The sequence below is a fragment of the Malania oleifera genome, chromosome 10 (assembly GCF_029873635.1).
Source record: "Malania oleifera isolate guangnan ecotype guangnan chromosome 10, ASM2987363v1, whole genome shotgun sequence".
In the NCBI taxonomy this organism is placed as follows: Eukaryota; Viridiplantae; Streptophyta; class Magnoliopsida; order Santalales; family Ximeniaceae; genus Malania; species Malania oleifera.
Window position 1 is genome coordinate 79,721,492 of NC_080426.1, and position 7,344 is coordinate 79,728,835.

Below are 7,344 nucleotides of genomic sequence, written 5' to 3' on the forward strand. Positions count from 1 at the left end.
GACTCAACAAGAAAATGAGCTTATCTATCTGTCTCTTATTGAGACGCTTGAATTAAAAATGAAAGTCTTATGACACATAACTCCACCGGAACAATAAGATTCTAAATTGATGCATTATGAATGGAAGATAGTATATAAAAACAAGGCACTTAAAATTCCAACAAAGTCTCACCCATCCAAATATCCTCCCAAAAACAAACCTTATCCTCAATTCAGATAGAAAAACAAATAAAGGGGAAAAACTAACCAAAAACCTGTGAAACAAATTTCTAGGGGCTCGTATGGGAAACAATGCTACTTGCCTTAGTATCACACCCATTCCTATGAACACCATACTTGCTCTTTATTATCTTGTGCTATAAAGAATTAGACTTTAAGGGGAGTCTCCATAATTATTTATCTATCAAGGAAGATGTTCTTAGAAACCACATCACTGAGCCTTATACCTCCCTTTTGATTTTAGTCTCCTAACCACCTCTTGACAAATAAGATGGTCCTTTCATCCTCTTCCTAATTGAACCAAAAAAAAAAAAATCTCTTATAAGCTTCTTTGAGCACCCAACTACTTTTATGGGAATTTTTTAAAATAGGAAGATACTAAATAAGAATATTACTTTAAGGGGAGTCTCCATAACTATTTATCTATCAAGGAAGATGTTCTTAGAAACCACATCACTGAGCCTTATACCTCCCTTTGATTTTAGTCTCCTAATTACCTCTTGACAAATGAGATGGTCCTTTCATCCTCTTCCTAATTGAATAATAAAAAAAAAAAATCTCTTATAAGCTTCTCTGAGCACCCAACTACTTTTATGGGAATTTTAAAAATAGGAAGATACTAAATAAGAATATTAGAGCAAGCACTAATAAGAGTAATCCTACCTTCCAAAGAGAGCTATGCCTTCTGCCAGCCCTCTAGTCTCTTCTATACCCTCTCAATTACTGGGTCTCGAAAAGTGGTAGACAAAAGATTACCTTAAGAGGAAGGCCAAGATATAAGATGGGCTAGGACAACAAAGTGCACCCTGCTAGATATTTGAAACTTTCTAGCTTCCCATTATTCAGACTAATGCTTGCCAAGCCACTTTTAAGCAAGGGATAGGATCACACAATATTGGATTTAAAAAAGGTCAAGGAATGGTCCTTGTCTGGGTCAAAGTTTTGCCAATGAACTCACCAACCTCCAAATCGAGCTTGAGTTTATCTTCATTTGTAAGATCATCATTGCCTTCATCATCAGTAATAAATCCTCAGCCAGGCAAAAGTTATGGTATTCTTTATGTTTGTCTGAATGAGAATCATTTTCCTTCGTCATGTAATCAACCTCTAAGGAATCTTCATGGTGTTAGCTGATGGTGGGCTTGATCTTTACATCCTCTTCTCTGCAATTGACTAATAAATCATTCGCTTGATCTTCATAGTTGACAATCTCTAGGAAAAGAGTATGTTTCCTCCCCATGCTGCTGAGTCTGGCCAAAGTCATCACGAACGATGGTACGACCATGTTTCAATTGTGGGGTTAACAGGGTTTTCCCCTAGAATCCTCTTTCAAAAATAAAAAATAAAAAAAATGTTGTATGATACGACCATTGCATCTATAGGCATTGGTTTGGCCATGCCAATAGGAGAACTACGGGCAAATGGTAATAAGGGCTTTCATAGGGGTTTTTGTTGTAAATTTTGAAATGCCAAACATATCTCTTCACATACTCTCCATCTAGGGTCTCATCTCGGTTTGTAGATCACCCATGATTATCTTCATCATAGTTGTCACCTTGTTAGAAGTGTGAGTAACCGCTTGAATACTTTCTATGACCAATTGACATCAAATCATCATCAAGTTAGCATTGATAAGTCTTATTGATTTCGACAACATAGTGGCCTTATCTTGCACCTTAGGTGACTGATGGCATAAAGGGTCCCATGTGGGTGTGCCAAAAAGATGTTTGATAAAAAATCTGACACCCTTTAAGTGAAGGTGTGGATTGAGATGGATAGTTGGTGGATTGGTTGTGAATTTACTTGTTATAACAACTCCCATTAAAATTGCAAAAATATAGATAGCAAGAATTGTAGAAATCATATGAGGTAAAGAAAAGAGGGAGGTAGAAGGACTTAGATTAGAAAAGGTAAGGAAAGATAAAGAGAGCAAAGACGGAGGGGCGAAGAAAGTGAGAGAGAAAGAGATAAATAGATAAAGAGATAAGAGAGATAAAAGGCATCGAGCCGATTTAGCGTTGTGGTATTGCATTATGTTTGCTGAATTGAGTTGGAGATTCTTTTACAATAACTATTACACATATTTATAGTCTTCTTGGGCCAAACCTAAATTAAATTTATAATTACAAGCATAAATTCAAAATAATAAATCCTAATAGTAGAAAAATGTAAAAAAATTTAAACCTAATTATAAATTGGGATCATTTTATAACATTAAAAGTCCACTTTATTATAGTTGACATGCTTGCCCAATTCTTATTTGTCTTGTGACTTTATAATGGAGGAACTTTGCGTGATGGCTTAGGCGACCATCTTTGCATGATGACTATGTCATCTGAGTGGCTACTTATAACTTCTGTGTTGCCTTGGTATGACAAGCAATTCCATCCTTTAGGTGATTTGTGCCTTACTTGCAGTGTTTGTCTCATACCTTTTCTAGACAATTCTTTATTCAGTCACTAAGGTGACTAGGCAACATGTGATTCACTGTGTCTAGGTGACCTTTTTTTTTTTAAGGTGACTATTTTGGCTGAATGATCACCATCACATTCTGAGGAGGTGCACAAAGATGGAACAATTTAACTAAGATCGTTACTTTTCTACTTCCCTCACTCACTAATTGTATGTTGCTATGGTGAATTTTTGTGGTCAAAGAAAGCCTAGGTGAACAAGTCTAACCTTTGCAAATACCTTGCCTAGGTTGTAGAGACCTGGGAAAATAAAATAATAAAGAAAAAGGGGAAAAAGTGATTTTTGGCCAAAGAAGGAGAAAACCAGCGACGGTTTTCTAGAGGAGCTAGAAAATCGGCGACGGTTTTCTCTACAGTGGGCGTATAAGGGGAAACTTAGAGCCATTTTATTTTTATGAAATCAAAATCTTCTCTCCTTCTCTCTCTCATGCAACCTACGAACCCTCTTCCTTTCTTCCTTCGATTCCAGCTCCGTTAAGGCCCGAATTGACATTCAGGAACCACCATGGGGTTCCTAGGAAGATTCTCTACAACGTACGTGGAGCAGATTTTCAAGTTGGGGTTCCGAGGCACCATCCCAAAACCGAGGTAAGTGGTTTATTTTGGATTTTTTAAGTTAATTTGGAGTATATAAAATGTGGGAAGTGTTATATGGAAGTTATTCTGGGAGTTGTGTTGAATAATTTGGGGAAAATGTGAATTGTAGGTTTTTGGGCTGCGAACGGCGAAGGGCGTAGAAAATTGGGTGTTTAGTGGAATCTCAGTAAGTCAAGTAAGGGGAATAAATTATTATAGTTGATTTGAGAAATACTGGATGAGTTATTATGTGAAAATGGAATTATGTTATTTTACCTAAAATTTATTATGATATAAATATCAGATGAAAACTTGTGTGGCATATGATTTATATTGAAATGTGTACATGAAAATGTGATTACTGAATTGATGAAATGAATTGTGAAAGTTGAAATGAGATTATTGAAAATATGAATTGAGATATGAGATCTGAAATGGGGGAAAATGTTGAAAGTGAAATGTACTGAACAATGAACATCTTCTGAAAAAGGATGAATATGTGATATGGAAAGGTTTTATTGAGAGAATGTGAATTTCATGAAATGAAATATGTATATGTATTTATGAGATGAAATGAGTTGTGCATACTGAAAATGTGAACATTGCAATGTTAATAGTGCAATGAGATTTGAAATATGAATATTGTAATGCTAATTCTGCAATATGAAAATGAGAAATATGATATAGGAAATGTGAATATGCGAAATGAAAATATTGCACCGTTAATTCTGCAATATGAATATTAAATTGTGAGAAATGAAATGTGAAATTCTGAAAAGGGAATACATACATGTGATTGATGAAATGCCAATACCACATAATGATTGCTGGTATGTGGCAGTGATAACCCTAATGGATGGATATAGAAACCCTAATGATGGGTTGGGATATTGACCACGGTACCGTTGCTAGTGGCGTTAGTGCAATCACACGAACTCGTGGAGTGTGTGGTGTGACAGTCGATTGAGCTGTATAGTAGAGTTGTTGTGCCCTCTGAGTCCGGATCAGGGCTATTGACTAGCGAGTCATACTACAGATATGGGATATATGATGATATTTGACCTAATCGGATCAGCCAACTGCGCTTAGGTCCAATCTTCAGACCACACAACCCTATTCATGGGGGGAAGCATGACATGGAGAGATATCCTCAGGGCGGCCATGAGTACAGACATGGATCTATTAGTAACCAGTGACACTTATGAGCTTGATATGGAAATGGAAATGGAAATGAAAAGCAAATTGTTAGAATTGGTGTATTCCCAAGAGGGGGGGGGGTGAATTGGAAATTTTAAACTTTTCTCCTAGGTTAAGTCAGAAGTCAATATGATTTGGCAACCTAGGGTCTTTCTACACAATTCCAAATGTGCTCATAAATAAAATACGTGGAATTTATATCATGCACATCATTCATGCCATAACATATACGTGTGTTAAATATAAAGTGCTGAAATGTAAACAGACACACGATATGTTATCGTGGTTTAGCCAACTATGCCTACGTCCCCGCCTCTAGCTCGCAAGCCCGAGGATTCCACTAATAGCTCACTTAAGGGTAGAGCAACACCGATACAAACCAGGTCAATTAGCACAGGGCTGACCTCAACCTTAACCAGGTCAGTTAGCGGGGTTGACCTCAACCTACACTCCTTAATAGGATGGCGCACCTAGCTTTCCTAACCGGGTCTAAGTTAATCCGGGACTATTCCAGGGCTAGTCTCCCTCTTCAGGCTTGTGCCTGGAAATACAACAGATGTGTATTACAATCAAATGGTACAGTGACTGTGCTTTTGTGTAAAGCAAATATGTACCCAAATACGCGCAATTACATACACCACAAATGATATAATATGTAAGCTCAGTGTGGTCCAATATTTCAACTCTCAGATGTATATATTTACTATTAGTGTAATAAGTGCATGAGAGCATCAATCAAGCAATCTTTGTATCACAAGATATTCAGGCAAGATGTTCACACAAAGATACTAGCCAAACAATATATATGTATATTTCAATGAGCAGATTTTCTCAATTGCATGATGCTCAAGTAATGTTTTGGTTTGCAAAACGATATTCAATCTTTGTATTCAGCAACGGATACGTGAGTTAATGAATATTGCAACAAAGATTTTATCACATAAACAAATATCTCTTCAAATATTTTTCAAGATAAAAAAACAATAGATATTTGAAAATGTTTTTGCAACCAAAATACAAATACAAACTTCTCGAGATATTGCAATGAATATACAACACTCAGAAGTTTTATACAAGTCTTCTTAGGAGAGACTTATTAACAAAGTCTCCTAAGAATACTTAGGTTTAGCTCTCAAGAAAATTATATCAAACAGTAAGAGCAAGGAGAGCAAACTTATATGCGCAACCACACTTAAAAACACTTACAAAGATATTTTAGAAGTAAGATCCGGTAAGAATAAGTGTTGGAGGCTCAAAGATAAGTATAATGGGTTTTGGGATTTTCAGAGGATTTCAACCTAATCAAATCTTCTAATCTTCCATTGATTTTCACAAATGATCACATATATATTGACATGAGAAGAAATATGACCGTTAGAGACCTATTCGGTATTATTAGGGAAGTTTAATGACATTTCAAATGTTTTAACCCTGTTTAAAAAATGTTTAATTGCGGTAAAAATCAGGGCAACCCGAGAGGTTCGGTCGACCAGAACAAGTTCGGTCGACTAGGATTCAAATGGTTCGGTCGACCGGGGCATTTTTGAACTGAGTGGTCAGTTGACCGAGAGTGCCTTTCCATAGGCGATTTTCCATTTTTACCGAGGTTCGGTCGACCAGGCCATTTTGAACTAGCTGGTTCGGTCGACCAGACTGTTGGGATTTTTCTCGAGGTCCCTCGGTCGACCAGGTAGTTGGAGTTCATTTTTGTCACGGTTGACCAGATGGTCAAACATTTGATCGTAGGGGGTTTCGATCGACCAAGAGTTTTGAATTGAAATGGTTCGGTCGAGTGGGACCTCGGTCAACTGTTGACCTAGGCCTATTTCGGTCGACCAGGGCAAAATGAACTGCCTTGACTGGTCGACCGAAAGTGCACAATGTGTGCATTTCGGTCCTGTTATGCATCACATAAACCCTAATCAAGTGCCTATCAAACATAGGTGCAAATGTGTGTGTCCTAGGGTCATTTATGTCCAATTAACGACACCAAAAAAGTCTGGTGTCGGTTGACTGAAGGGAAAACCCTAAGGTCTTTCTACGGTCATTTTTCATTTACAGTTTATTTGAGCTTACGTATTATATCATGCATGTGATGTGTGTGAGCTTATTACAATCCAAAGACCTATTTACTATTACAGACCAATTTCCCTACTGAATATATATATTACAACTGAAAAACATGAATTGGTCTTCAAGCTTTAAGTTTTGTGCCCATCTTGATTTCAACAATCTTAGTTCCTGCACAAAACCTCAAACACCCATTAGTTGCATTGAGTATTTGTCATAATCAAAACCGGGCGTGACCAATGAGGTCAACAGAAATGATAATGGAAATGCAATGAAAATGGAAATGAAATGAGAATGGAAACGAGAAAGAAAATTAGAAATGAAATAGCGTGAGTTAGTAAATAATTAAAGCAAAGTAAAACACACCGCCTGAGGGGTTATTGAGTAAGGTGAGTGCATTGATAAGTATCAGTTGTAGCTGAACCCGAGTTAATCAGGCTAGGATGCAAACGATATCAGAGCAGAGGGAAGCTACTTGTATGGGCGGGTAAGCTTCCCTATTCTTAGGAACTTCGTTGGTAAACATGGGTTCTGTACGAATGATTTTTGATATGGATGTAAAAGCTTATGAAAACTTATGTTTTATATCTATATGATTATGATTATGGAATTGGTATATTTTATGAGAAGATATTGTTACTAAAATGAATATATGTTATGATATAATGAATCTCATACTACCACACATTGTAGATAATTTATTTCATCTTACTGAGATGTGTCTCACCCAATCATTCAAATATTTCAGAAAATCGAGATAGACCCGGTGATAGAGCTTCGAGATAAAGGGAGCTGATACCCTGAGTAGTCA